This window comes from Myodes glareolus, chromosome 18, assembly GCF_982192425.1.
Source record: "Myodes glareolus chromosome 18, mMyoGla1.1, whole genome shotgun sequence".
Classification (NCBI taxonomy): domain Eukaryota; kingdom Metazoa; phylum Chordata; class Mammalia; order Rodentia; family Cricetidae; genus Myodes; species Myodes glareolus.
This window is the reverse complement of record NC_142043.1, coordinates 60,537,977-60,552,722: the sequence shown is the minus strand read 5'-3', so window position 1 is coordinate 60,552,722 and position 14,746 is coordinate 60,537,977.

Sequence of the window (14,746 nt, the reverse complement as noted above, 5' to 3'; positions counted from 1 at the left end):
ACTGAAACCTAGTAACCAGTAAATTGAGGTATCCCCATAGTCACATAAGCCTCTCATGATATAATCCATTGTATTAGTAAAGAAAGCAGTAAAAGTTGCATTGGAAATAAAAACGGCCAAATTACCTGTTATCCAGCAGGTGGCGCTGTTGCTGAGTCACACCTAAAATCACTGCAAAGGTGACAGAAACGGTCCTGTTTCAGCGTCTGCCTTGGCATTTGTTAAAGACTGGGAAATAGGAGTTGCTCAACAAAGTAAATGTAATCAAATCAATTCCATACACGGAGCCAGAAACCCAGGATCCAGGGGCAGAGAACAGCAACCCAGAAGCCACATAAGCCGCCATGTGACAAAGAGTTACTCTGAGGCATTGCAGCATTGGGCAACCACTTGCGTTCTGACTCATGCTGCATAGGCACTGTGCTGCAATGGGGATTTCAAAACTGCTCAGGAAAGAGCAAACCAGGCAGGCAGAGACTGTCTGGGCCTGTGGAGCCCAGGAAGTGTGGAGTTTAAATCCATATGGGTGCCAGGTATAGACTAAGTCACAAAACAATCCCATACCAGTTTGGAATTATGATTAATAAAAGGGTTATTTATTTAAGGGGAAAGCTTACAGATCACTGTCCTAGACAACATCCCTTTGCACAAACAGGAACTGAGTCTGGTAGCCAGAAGCAAGAGAGGGAGAGCAGGGCTACTGCTGCTTTTTAAAGCAAAAGAGACCATGCCCAAGTGGGCTGGTATCTTAAAGGCTATTGGCTGAAGGAGTGGAAGAAACTCCCACAGCATCTAGCTCACTCCAGTTACTTTATTCAAACATATACAACGTTAATAGGGGTGGGAAAATGTTCTTACTACCAAAGTCATCTTGTTCTTGCTGTCCATGAGAACAGACAACCCACACAAATCTCAGTTCATTTTGATTATGGCCGTAAGCAAAAATAAGAACTCCAGGTCTGCCAAGAGTGTCTTCAGATCAAGGTTGGTAGAGCTGTAAGCTCTCACATGGTGCTAAGTAGCACCAAGTGCAGACTCTCCAGAGAAACAACATTTATTCGAGGTTTAAACAGCCTCAAAACAATTTCTCAGCTTCTGCTGATTAACCCAAATATAGCTAAGGTTTTGCTAAAACATTTCTCTCAAAGCCAGACACAAAAGCCTTTCTTCCCTTAGAGTCTGACATAAGGGTTTTACTTTACGTATCACTGCAGGAATGGGCTCGTTCTCTCTTCCAATTCAATAATAAAAAGCCAATTAAGATGTGTTACTGAGAATCTTGAGGGATCCCTGGGGAAACATGTGATAACTGGGAAATCAGGGTCCTCTCTTGGGATCCTCAATTTCATTAATAAAAGAATTTAAGAATGATCACGGGAGCTGGAGAGATGGCTCAGCAATTAAGCTGGCTGCTCTTCCAGAGGACCTGTGGTTCAATTCCCAGCACCCACATGGCAGCTTGCCATGTGTAACTCCAGTTCTAGGGGGTCTGACACCCTCACACAAACATATACAGGCAAAACACCAGGGTACATAAAAAAAAAAAAAAGGAAAGAAAGAAAGAAAAATGCTCAAGGACCCAGACCAGACTCAGACAGAAGCCACGGGACCATTTATTAGAGTTTAAAAAGAAACCCCCAGGATGGGTTTGCTCTAAGTCTCACAGCTGCCTGGAAGGAAGGAGGAGAATGGAGAAGAACAAATGTCTCGGTGCTTGAGACTAGGTGGCACGGAGAACAGCCACTTGGTGGCAGGGAGTCACACGGGCAGGGGGGTGACTTTAGAAAAGGAGTCATGAAGAGCTCAGAGCACTAGCCAGGGAGTTTAAAAGCATCCTTAGACTGTGACTAGCATCCTACGGAAAAAAAGAAGTGAAGAAATGAAGACAGTCAGGCCCCAGAAAAGTGGCTGGACCCAGATCCAGTTGAATCTCGTAGTGCCTCATCTGGTAGGGGCTGCAGCAGGGGATGGGAATTCTGGAAAGAAAAGCACATTCTGTTGAAGGGAATGAAGCACATTCTGTCTTCTGTGGGGTGGGCCCCCAAGCCAGAGCTCTGACCTGCACCATTGGATTAACCCTTCAAGGAGGAGTCAGGAGCATGTCTCAGACCAGGGGTAGATTCCATCTTTATATCCACCAATTGCATCTGAAGAGCCGTCTTTAGCGGTATCCACAAAAGTAAGTATGAGATGGCCTGAAATTAGGGAATAGCTCTAACTTATTTTTACCACGAAAATCTAGAGATCTGTTTTCCAAGTTGTTCACCAAAGGCATTCGTGTTTGGGACTAGGTTTGAGCTTTTATCACATATGCTGTCTAGGCAGGGGTGTTCATTCAGTAGGCGGTAAGAGCCCAGAGCTCCCCTCTGACATTTCTTGGAGAGACTCAAAGACATTTTTGGGCCCCTGCCCTGAACTTCTTTTTCTGTCTCTACTGCCTGTTTTTATTATTCCCCCTCAGAACAGGTCACCCCACCTGTCACTCAGGGAGTTTGGATGTTGGGAAGCTCCACCCAGCCCCATTCCACCCTTTCCAGACCCTGCCTCTGAGAAAGTCTGCCATCAGCAACTCCTCCTATGAGATGCTCAAGACCACTCCTACGGGCTATTTGAGCTGTCCCTGACTGGCCATGTGTTCAACCTCGTGGATTCTCCTTTTGCCCTGGGACCATCAGGAATGCTTGGCTCATTAAGTCTGGACTATTAATTCGGCCTGATACGATTTATTGTATTGGGGTATGAAATTTTTCATGGATGACAACCATATTTGACTTCCTACTAAGTGGGGTTGTCAGATGAGGCAGGAGGAGCCTCTCCAGTGAACTTTATGGTAGAGAATCACTGTAACCACTGAACTGGACTACTCCCTGAGGCTTATTGGGGATCAGACTGCTGCAGTATTCTCTACAACTTGGGAGTCTTTAATACTCCAAAGCTAGGGTCAACCTGGAGCTAGATGCCCTAGCACGACCTTTGTCTGGACTTTTGAACTTTTGGGAATGGATCAGAGAAGATTCCTGGTAAACAGAAACCTGACTTCAGGCTTCTGTTTACCCAATCAAAGTCCTGTTTAGTATATTGTCAGCGTTTCTGCATTTTGGGGTTGGGTCACTTGGGACCTAAGTACTAGGACATCCCAAAAGCGTGTCAACAGTTCCGTCTGTGTAACAGCCAGGGGCAGGGAGAAAAGGAAGTCTGGATAAAGATACGCAGAGAAGCTAGGAGTCATTAGTATGTGTGCCCGGAGCAGAGAAACTGGAGGAGCCAGAGCACAGGACATTTCCAAAGGGTTTAATTCAAAGTGCTTTAGGATCTCTCGATGGGCTCACATGCGCATCCATGCCTCAAGTTCCTCCCTTTAAAATACGAACTTTAGAATACGAACCAGAGATGTGCATTCAGGCACATTGGCAACTGTTGGAGTGGCTGGATTCACAGCGTGAGTCCCTCTTCAATGGCTTCTGGAGAGGGAGGGGAAGAAGCAATAGTGGGCTTGTCTCTCTTGGGTGTCGCTAGTGCTGTTGTGTTTACTTGGGCAGAGGTCTTGATGTCCTGTGATCTTATCTGGGCAGCGCAGGGTTCTCCAGCAGACAGGGCTGAGGCAGAGCTGATCCTGCCAGCCATCACTTCCTGGGGTGAGTGTTGACGACCCAGACCTCCCCTGGCCACCAGAGAGAAACACACACTGACTCAGGAGTCTGTCAAAGCAGAATCTCCCTTCCACCAGGCAGGAACTTATATAGGGCTGAGATAGGGAGCAGGAGTCTTGGGATGGGCAGAGGTAGGCCTAGGCCAGGCTGTGCTGACTCACTCCTCACCAAACTCAATTTAGTCTCTGGAAGTTACACTGGGCCCCTCACTAAATTCAGGTTAGGCATGTAATGGAAAAACGGCGGGATCAGGCAGCAGAAACGCTGCAAGTCCCCAAGCAGTGGCAGCGGGCCATGTGGTGGCAGGCAGCATTGTGTAATCTATTTCTGGGGGTATTTTGAAACCCTTTCTGTTATTCCTTGTGCTAGAAGACCTGGCAGATCTGTAACGGATCGGATGTGTGTTATGTAATGGGACAAAGCCTAGTTCTGATTTTATCTGGAACCTATATGAATAATGAAGTCAATTCTGTATCATCTGGTATAAATTCGGTGGTTTCAATATGCAATACAACTCTTTCTGCATATTGTGAATCAGTAACTATTTTAAGAAGTTATTTAAAATCCCTTAGCACCATGTGAATAGCATATAAGTCTGCCTTCTTGACAAAATTATAATGGCTTTGTTCCACCTTACTCAATTCTTCTGATTTGTAACCTGCCTTCCCTGATTTATTAACATCAGTATAAAATGTATGGGCTCAGTTATTGGAGCATCACTTACAATTCAGGGAAGAATCCAAGAAGTTCTTTTTATAAGGTTAAGTCTATCATTTTTGGAATAATTGCTATTAATTCCCCCCCCCCCCAAATAGCACAAGCTCTTTGCCATGGTTCATTGTCTTCCCATAACTTTTTTATTTCATCAGTAGTAAAAGGCACTATAATCTCTGCTGGGTCTATACCTGCTAATTGATGAAGTCTCAATTTACCTTTTATAATTAATTCAGTGATTTTTCCACATAAGTTTTTAATTTTTTACTTGGTTTATGTGGTAAAAAGATCCATTCTAAGCCGGGCAGTGGTGGCAACACGCCTTTAATATTCCAGCACTTGGGAGGCAGAGGCAGGCAGATCTCTGTGAGTTTGAGGCCAACCTGGTCTACAAGAGCCAGTTCCAGAACAGGTCCCAAAGCTACAAAGAAACCCTTGAGACCTTTGTCTCAAACAAAACAAAACAAAAAAAGGATCAATTCTAAGACAATATCCACCCTCTGCACTAAAATTCCTGTAGGAAAAATTCTGGATCCCTGCTGCCTGTGACCCCAGGGGTGCACACAGTCCACAACTCACACTGATGGAAAACTCAGGGTTTTCTCTTTATCCTGGGCGCCACCTCTCAGAATCGTTTGATTGCCTTAATAACTGCTCTTAATATGTTAAACAAAGCGTAGTTTTCAGTACCTAAGTAAGCAGCATGTGCTGTTCACTGCTGCTAGCACCTCTCGGCCATGTGCCTGCAACTGCGACACCTGCTGGCCACTAACAATTATTACACCTCCAATTCATTGTTGTAGTGCCTTACAACAGGTACTATCTGAAACACTACAAAAATCACTGGTAGCATAACTATCCAGGAATTTAATAAATATTTTCCTTATACTATAGAAGGTATTCTGCAAGGCTTGTGTGATTTTCCTTCTACATCCTTTTATTTGATTCTAGGAATTAGTTTTGTTTTCAATATTATCTCATTAAAAATGGTTCAATAACAGGGCCAAGAACGAGGCACTTTACAGACTAATAATGGACAGGTATTTGAGAACATCAATACTTTGGAGAGGGATAGCATCAATTTGACAGAATTATCTGAAAGAGTTTGTGGTGTTGAATTTAACAATTGGAATCTGTTGAAAAGTTATCATAGATAAATTGATAAGATATCTCTTTAGGAAGGTAATATTCACATAATCAAAGTACATCCAAGGATGAGACATTATATTTACTGGACAAGGTTCATACCATGAACTCCTCAGCGAGGACATTAGAACAGAACACTGGACAGGAGTTGCGGCCTTTACAAAAGGCAGTAGTAAAAATATTTGAAAAGATTGAGCAATTTATTGAAATTAGTGAGCAAGGACAGAAGATGCAAGGACAGGATTTAGCCTCATCAGTACAGGCCAGACTTTGGGGGGTGACTTACCCAGAGTTTTAATTGTATAGCCAGTAATTGCCTCAGAAAGACTATTTGGTACAAAGTACTGTAAGGTAGTCAAAGAATATTCATGGGAACCAATGCGCATGAACAATCTAAAAGAATTAAAACAAGCAATAGTTTTTATGGGCTACATGCACCTTTTGTTAGGGAAACGGTGAAAATGTGGGCTTCAAGCACAAAGGCTACCCTACATGATTGACTTCAATTAATCTTAGTGGTCCTAGAAGATGGACCTCAGCTGCTTTGGAAGTGTCATTAGAGAGAGGAGAGGAAAAAATTGGAATTTTAGACACAAAAGAACAGAGTGAAGCATGGCTTTTGGTAGCCACAGTTTTTTTCCTACATACGCCCACAGCGAGCAGGTGCGCTGCAGCTGCTTTAAGAGAGGTGCAGTAAAAACTGCACGGCTTCTTTAAAGAACAATGGCTTCCTGGTTCACCAACACAAATGGCTCTGACTCTTTCAGGAGGTCTGGCTATGGAGCATTTAAATGGGGTTTGTGAATAGAGTGCTACAACTGCTTCATGGTAACATAGACCCACTGTGTGCCTATAAAAGGGGCAATGTATATAGACCCACTGTGTGCCTATAAAAGGGGCAATGTATATAGCTCTGAGGCAGTGAACAGCTCCACCATGCTGGGTGGGGCAAGCAGGCAGTGACATGTTGGCCCTAGGCATGCCTACTTAGCAATTTAAAAAAAGGCACTTCTGGTCAGAAAATAATTACAGATACACAATAGGACAGATTCAGACAAGAAAGAACTCAAAATGAGACACAGTGTGTTTTTAAAATGTACATATGCTTGGGAGAGAGAAGAAAAAGAGTAAAGAGATAGTAGATTTAATATAAAAGAGCACAGACAATCATAGATTAAAGGAATAGAGATAATAAAATAAATATGAAACTTGTAGAAAAAGTAACAGAGTAAGAAAAATAAGCCATGTAAAGATGTAATATACATAGAGAGTATGAATTATGTATATTATTGTGTTTCCCTTAAATAATTTGACTATTAAAGAGCTACATAATGAATGACATTTCCTTGTATGGACTGCTAAGTTAAACCAACATAAGGGTATCTTGACTTCAGAATTTGGGTTTAAGGATTTGTTGCATTGGAAAGAGGATCTGCTTTTGTTTCCACAGAAGAACCTGTGAATTAATTCCAGACTAATGTGGTTTGATGGACCAAGAACCACCAAATGGTTGCTGTGAACACTCCCAAAAATACTTCTCCCAACATAAAGCAGGAAGCAGTTTGCAGAAAACTATGCCTAAATTCCCAAATATTGTTTATAAATCTTTGTTTACATTTAATGGGGGGATATGCTATAGATATGAATAATTTGTGTTGGTATGGATTTTGATCTGTTGATACATATTTTAGGCCAATTTTGTTCTGTGTGTATTTCTGTTCTTGATTAAGGTATTGTGTATGTCAGAAGAGATCATCTGATCCCCGGGAGATGGAGTTAGGGATGGTTGTGAGCCACTGTGTGGGTGCTATCCATCAAACCCAGATCATTTGCAAAAGTAACAAAGCTCTTAATGTCTGTGTCACCTCTCCAGCTCTGTGCTTTTCCTTTTGGTTGAGTGTAAACAGAATACAGAGAAAGCCAGAAGATATACAGCAAAACATCATCAAATTGATGTTTAAGACCTCTTCCAGTAGAAACCACCTGAGAAATCCCTGTTAAAATACCGTATTGGAGCGACTGATTGAGAGATTTTTTTAGTCAGAGCCTGCGTCTTCCCTGCCAATGAGCATCCCATTAGCTGTCTCCACTGTAGGCATCTTAATAACATGAGATAAGAATAGTGACCGCTGTTGGCAACAGTTTGCTCCTTAGCTGTTCTCAAGGACACGGGGTTTATCCTGGAGCTGTTCTCCACACCTTTCTCCTTGTGGCAGAGTCAGGAAGCTGTTCTGACCCAGGGCAGAGGTTTTGGAGGACACTTTGAGATGGACATGCTTGGCTCGGACGTGGGAGGACCCAATCCCATCTCCAGAGTCAGCTTCTCAGTGAGATCCAATGGAACCTGGCAATTAACCAGTATAACCTATCCCTTTGCCAAAGCAAAGACAGTTAGAGCTTACTTTTCAAAGACTCAGAGGAGAGAGATGGAATTCTATGGTGCTACTGAGCTCAGTGATGCTCAAGGGGACCCAAAGTGTCTGTCCTTATCATTTTTGTAGAGTCTTCTGGATGAGTCTTATCTGGTGACTCATGCTTTGGAACTGCCAATTGACAAAAAGCATTCTTCCTCTTTAGAGTGTTCGGATTGGGAACATTCAAGCAGCAAGTAAGTCCTGTGCCCACTTCAGTTAGCTACGCCTATGAAATCAGACAATCTGAAAACTTAACAGCTAGCTACCCTCTTTTTTACAAAGAGATCAAGATTTAGGATAATATAACCTTTGGTTGGTAATTTCCCTTAAAGGCCACTTTTCAACCTATAGTCTAACTTTAGGCCAAGCTGGAGTACACAAAGCATCAAATATTTTTTTTTCTTTTAGGTCTGGTTCTTAATACAGGTTAGGGTACCTGCCTTTATCCGCCCCTTCTGTCAGCACTGGAAGGATTGGCCTGCTGGGGACGAGTGGCTTCTTTTCCCTCATTAGTGATGATAAAGAAGGGAGAAGACTGTAATGTCTTCTGACCTTAAATTCTGCATTCCTACTCCCTGACCCGGATCTGGATGCCCCCACTACATCCCTTGCCGGTCGCCGAGCTCACCTGGTATACGGATGGGAGCAGCTTTACACATGATGGCAAGAGGTACGCGGGAGTGGCCGCGGTGACACAAGAAGACACTACGTGGGCAACAGCTGGGTCATCGGCTCAAAAAGCCAAACTGATAGCCTTGACTAAGGCACTGTGAGATGGCAAAAGGAAAGAGGTTAAATGTGTGTACGGACAGCTGCTATGCCTTGGAAACAGCCCATGTCCTTGGGGCCATTTACCAGGAGCGCCGATTCCTTACTGCTGAAGGAAAAACTATCAAAAACAAACAGGAGATTTTAGACTTACTGGCAGCAACATGGCTGCCAACCAAATTGGTCATTATTCACTGTCCTGGGCATCAAGAGCTGATACCCCAATGGCTAGAGGGAACCAGAGGGCAGATCGAGTGGCAAAAGAAGCCGCAGAGCAGATGGCTGTCCTGGCCCTGACGTTACCTGACCCAGGACCGCCTAACCTTCCCGGAGGATCCAGCATATACTCCTTCCGACTTACAGCATTTACCAAGAGCATGGCAGTCACAACAGCCAGCGAACTGGTGAATGACCGGAAATGGAAGACTCATCTTGCCAGGAAAGCTGGCAGAAACTCTCCTTTGTCAGGTTCACTGTTCTACCCACCTTGGTACCCGAAAACCAGAAGACCTAATAAGGCAGTCTCATTGAAAAAATCTTTGACCTTCGGCACAAGATTGAACAAATAACTGAGAAATGTCTGGCCTGCCGACTCACCAATGCAGACAATCAATCAAAAAATCCTGGAAACAGATTTAGAAACACCAAACCTGGTTTCCACTGGGAGACAGACTTCACGGAGGTAAAACCTGGCAAAGACGGTTACAAATATCTTTTAGTATTTAGAGATTCTTTCTCTGGATGGTCAGAGGCCTTTCCAACTGAAAGACTCCCGAGGGCGTCTTCCTTCGGGAGAGACCCCGCGCCCAAAGATCAGTCGAAAACACGCAGCCGGATGCAAACTGCAAGAGGTTTATTGGATATGCAGTTACCTGGGGCGACAAAGTCTCTCCGAGGACTTGCGCGCCGCAGGTTGGGGGTGAGGGGTTCTTATAGGAGAGCAAAAAGCGAGGTTTACAGAAGCAAGATGCAGGGTGGTAAATTCTTAACCTAAATAACAATGAGGGGACTACTCAGCGGTTTACTGTTCCTCTTATCCTGTCCCCCTTCCCTGGCTGGCGACCAGATGTCTGATTGCACAGTCCCTGACTCGTGACGAGCCCCGCTTTATACGTGACTCAGGCCTCGCAATCCTTTCTTTCTTTGTTTCTATGGCCAGTCCATAAATCCCCTGTCTTGCAGCCAGATAAGGCTGTCCTTGCTCTAACCTCAGGTATCTTTGCTCAGCATTCCGGAGGCCCTGAGCTTGTTATTTGTTCAGCATTCCGGAGGCCCTGAGCTTGTTATTTGTTCAGCATTCCGGAGGCCCTGAGCTTGTTATTTGTGAACCTTTGCAAAACGGTATAACTGTGGCTAAAACGAGTTGGGGTCCTTCACAACCACACATGAAACTGCCCAGACAGTCACCAAAAAGCTACACCTTGAAAGACCCCCAATTTGGGGAGACTCTCACTCAAGCCCCGGGATGACATGACACCTTCCCCCCACCCCCCCCAGTAACTCACAAGAGACCGTCTTTGCTGCAATCACACGAAGTTTTAATCGATGAGACGAGAACCAGTGCACTGGGGCCGAGACTCAGAACCCACGCAGGGAAGAGTTCGACCCCGAGTGACGGGAGAAGTAGTTTTTATAGGAAGAAACCACACAGCCCAGTAATCCGAAAGGGGGGCAGGGAGAGTGTCACAGAAAATTTCAAAAATTCCAGTGAAGATTACAAGGGGGCAACTCCCTGCCTCTCAAGATCATTCTCAAGGTCATAATCAGCTAGTTCCTATTCTAAAAATACCAATGATAATTACTAGGGGGAAATTCCCTGTTTCTCAAGATTACAATCTACCTTTATCTTCAGCTAGTTCCTGAAACCGGCTAATCCTAGATTTCTGATTCTTCTCTCCTGCTAGATTTTTGACTCTATTTTCCTGCTTGGGGGGGGGGTCTTGGATTTATCCAGGTCTTTCAACCTCAGTCTCCCCAAAAGTCTGCCCTTGATAAAACCAAGGAAAAATTTTGCTACAACAGCAGACAGGTACGGGGACCTGTATAGTGCCCCTGAAGTCAGGCCCCAGCAGGTCTACGTAACCAGACCATCACTATACAAAATGACACCCTCTATTCGGCATCTGCTGGGTGGCAGACCTGCACTTCACTCCCTGCATCCGTGGGACAGTCCTTAACACAGGACAAGGTTTTTGTGTGATGCTCCAATTGTTCCCCAACATAAAATACTGTACAGAGACCCAAATGGACCTTATCCCCTGTTCCTGTCAGGAAGAAAACGGGCTATAGGAGCAACAGTTGTATTGCTCTCTTCCCTGATAGGATTGGGATAATTGGAGCAACAGGGATGTGCACCTTGGAGTTAATCCTCCAAGATAAAACCTACCAGGCCCTACAGTCAGCCATCAATTCGGATCTCAAAAACATAGAACAGTCTATACTCAAATTAGAGACCTCTTTAGATTCCCTGGCTGAGATTGCCTTACAGAACCAGTGAGGTTTGGAGCTCTTCTTAGCGCAACAGGGAGGCCTATGTGTCGCCCTGGGGGAAGAATTTTGTTTCTACATTAATTAATGACTCTGGGGTAGTTAGAGATTCAATGACCTTGTTAAGAAAACAGATTAATGATGGGGAACAGACCACTCACGCTCACGTGGAAGCTGACTGGCACGGAAACTTGTTCGACCGGTTTCCCTGGTTAACCATCTTCTGTCAGTCCTAACAGGACCCTAATGATCATGTTCCTGCTACTTACCCTCAGCCGTCTCATCAATGGACTGATGGCTTTTGTTTGAGAACAGGTCAATACTGTCTAACTGATGGTATTGTGGACCCAGTATCACCCCCTTGAGCCCCTAAGCAGACAGGACCCACGATTGAGTCCTGTCATTGGGATTTGTGAGGGGGAAAAAAAGTTATAATGTCAGTTTAGCAGCAAAAGTCATCCAGATCCTCCCACACAGCTACGGTCAACTTGTTAGCTCAAAAAAAATGCTTTAAGGTCTGAAAGTATAAAAGTTCAAAAGCTTTGAGGGCCTAAAAAAATGACTTAAGAAGATATTAAAAATGTTTCTAATCCACCCCCCCATGGTAGTTCTAATAGAGCAATGACTACTTACTGTATGGGTCACAAGCTCAAGATTTTAGATCTATTCTGGTTGCCATTTAAATAAAAACTTGAAGGTGTTTCTCATTAGGCCAAAGACATCTCTGTCCAAACCACACATGGTTCTCTGGACAGCAGAAAAACATACATGCTTCTAACCAAAATCTGTAGTTTTTGCTAGGACCCAAAGGTATGAGTCTATTCCTTCTGTTTACAGATAGATACCCATTGTCTGCTCTTTTTCTACAATATGTGTTTTTCTTTAAGTAAATAGATTTTAACTTCTGTCCTAGTTTAAACTTAGTTTAAACTTCCAGTTGGCTGGCAGACACATCTAAGCATCAGTTGCTGACTACAACCTGCTCTAAATGGTGGCGAGCCCTGGACTTCCTGAAAGCTGATGTGGACCAGTCCAGCTGATTTGAACATGAATGCTCCCTGTCTCTTCAATGGAGTCTGATTGTTGCACCCAGACTCTCTCTTACCCCCACAGAGAGGCCACCAGAAACGGGAGAAGACCAGACTGTAAAATCAAGGTTTATTGTTGCTAATTAGCATAGCTCGAATTGCAATTGGGAGATAGTCCAAAAATATCCTTCTATGCAGCAAGGGTGGAGGAACTATCCTCCTGAGGGGTTAGTCTTTTAAAGGTAAAGCTACAAGCAAGTCCTTCAGAGCTGATTTGGCAGGAGTGCAAGATCTTCTTGCCCTACCCTTTGTTCTTAGAGCCAGACTACTCCTCTTTGTTTAGGTGGCTGAGTGTTTTATCACCAGAATGGCCGAGTGTCCTGGCACTTAGGAATTTTCGGGAGGGGGGGCGGTGGGGATGGAAGGCCATTATCTTCCTGGGAAAATGAAGCTACTAGTCTAAGCTAGTCTGGGTTTCTAATTTTAAAACACTTTGCTGGGAAACATCTTGTTCCTTTGAGAATAAGAGATGAAGGTCCTACACTGATGAGTGCCCCGCTGCCTGAATTTCTTCCCTACCTTTGGCTAGCCTTTCAACCTACTTGGGCCTGGATAACAACGCCCCAATAACAGCTTGAAGTAGAAGCGGAAAGGAACATGCCATCCCATGCTCCCTGCCCAAAATAGGTTGAAAGGGTGAGACAAGGGGGAACTCCCTGGCATGGGGGGCAAGATAACTAGCTACAGTGCCTGTTAAAATACTGGGTCAAGAGTTGTCAATTAATAGATTTATTAATTTAAATAGTTCCATGCCTCCTTAAAACCAGGGGCAAGCAGGACCCAAGATTGGATGCTGTCATCGGTGCTTGTGAAGAGGGAAATATGGGAGCCAGTCGTGATAAGCTAAGTATGGGCAGGTCACCCAAAGGAAGTTCTTTGCTTCCAACCATTATCACCTGCCAGATTTAAATAGAGGCCTGAGTCTCAGTAGTTTACCCTGAAGCAAAGCAATACCTGGTTGCAGGAAGAACCACAAGCTGAGATTATCCGACCTCCACCCAAGAATGGACCATTCAAAGGAAATGCCTAACATTCCAACAGCTGTAGATAGGACCCCCTCCAGCACATACTCACCGGGACACCCCTAGACAAATGTCAGCCAATCAGGAGTCCTAAAACCTCAAAAACCCCTCATCCCCACCTTTACTACTATTCTAATTGACCTCAGGACTCTCCGTTTATTCTAATATGTTGGACATGCGGAGAGACCGAGTCTGCAAACTTGCTTAAAATAAAAGGCTCTTCCTTTGCTTTTACATACAGGACTTGGTCTCCTTATTGGCTTTTGCAGGTACTTCGCAGATTTGGGCATAACAGTATATGTGGGTGTGGGTGTGGGTGTGTGTTTGCTCATGTGCCTGCTGGTACCTGCAAGAGGCCAGACAACATCAGATCACTTGAAACTGGAATTTTAGTGTGTTGTGAGCCACCCAATATGAGTGCCGAGAGCTGAACTCTGGTCCTCTGCAGCAGCCACAAACGAGTCATCCTTTCATCCTAGGAGAAACGTTCTTTATGTTATAGCAAATTATGCTATGCTCCTGCTGACAATGTCACCTGGGCTTGTCTTAAGATAGCGGGCAACACTGATATCCTTTGCCCAGTTAGGAGGTAAGCTCTGGGGAGGAGGTTGGACTTTAACAACAAGGTGCAGACCAAGAGTTTTTGGCTCAGCAGAAGAGTCCAGAGTGCTGGGCGTTCAAGGGCTATAGTCATTTTAAAGATGGAGAAACTGAGGCTGAAAGGAAGGAAGACACAAATCCAGTGTGACGGTTTGAATAGTGATGCTACGCCTAAACTAATTTGCTGGAAATAGTATTAAGAGGTAGGGCCTTGTGGGGAAGGGATTATATCTGGGGAACCTGTATCTGGGGAACCTTCCACTGTGTGTGCAGGTAGCAAAGACTTGCCCACCGTAAAGCAGAGAGCTAGCCTTCGCTAGACACGGAGTCTGCCCTGTTCAAAAACTATATCCAAGGCACTTTGCTATCAGTGTGCAAAGGGGGCTAAGATGCTCGAGGAATGGAGAACCCAGCGTTCTCATGAACAGGAAGGCTAACCTTGTGGAATGCCAAGGACGCGATTGGAATGTCACTAGCGACCACGGCGTACTGAGCAGAGCCAGAACCTTTGCTGCTTGCTGGCATCCATATCTTTGGTTTGTAGGCCTAGAGGAACCTGCTGGGGGTAGACTTTTTGTGTCTATCAAGCAATACCTTAGTTTTCCCATTTGGGAAACGGGGACGATTGGAAATTCTAACACACTAGACAGGGCGAGGATGCCTTTGAAGAAATTTTGCCATCAAATAAAGCTGTCACAGAAGGACTAGGTGCCGGCCCCTGTGCACTTCCTCTGCCCTCTCAGGAGAGAGAGGTCAGCAGTCTTTTCTGTCTCACCCATGCTAGATTTTAGTGCCTTTCTCTTGGAACACAAGCTCAGGTCGGTTCCCCTTTAGAAAGAAGGGCCAGATTTCAGGAT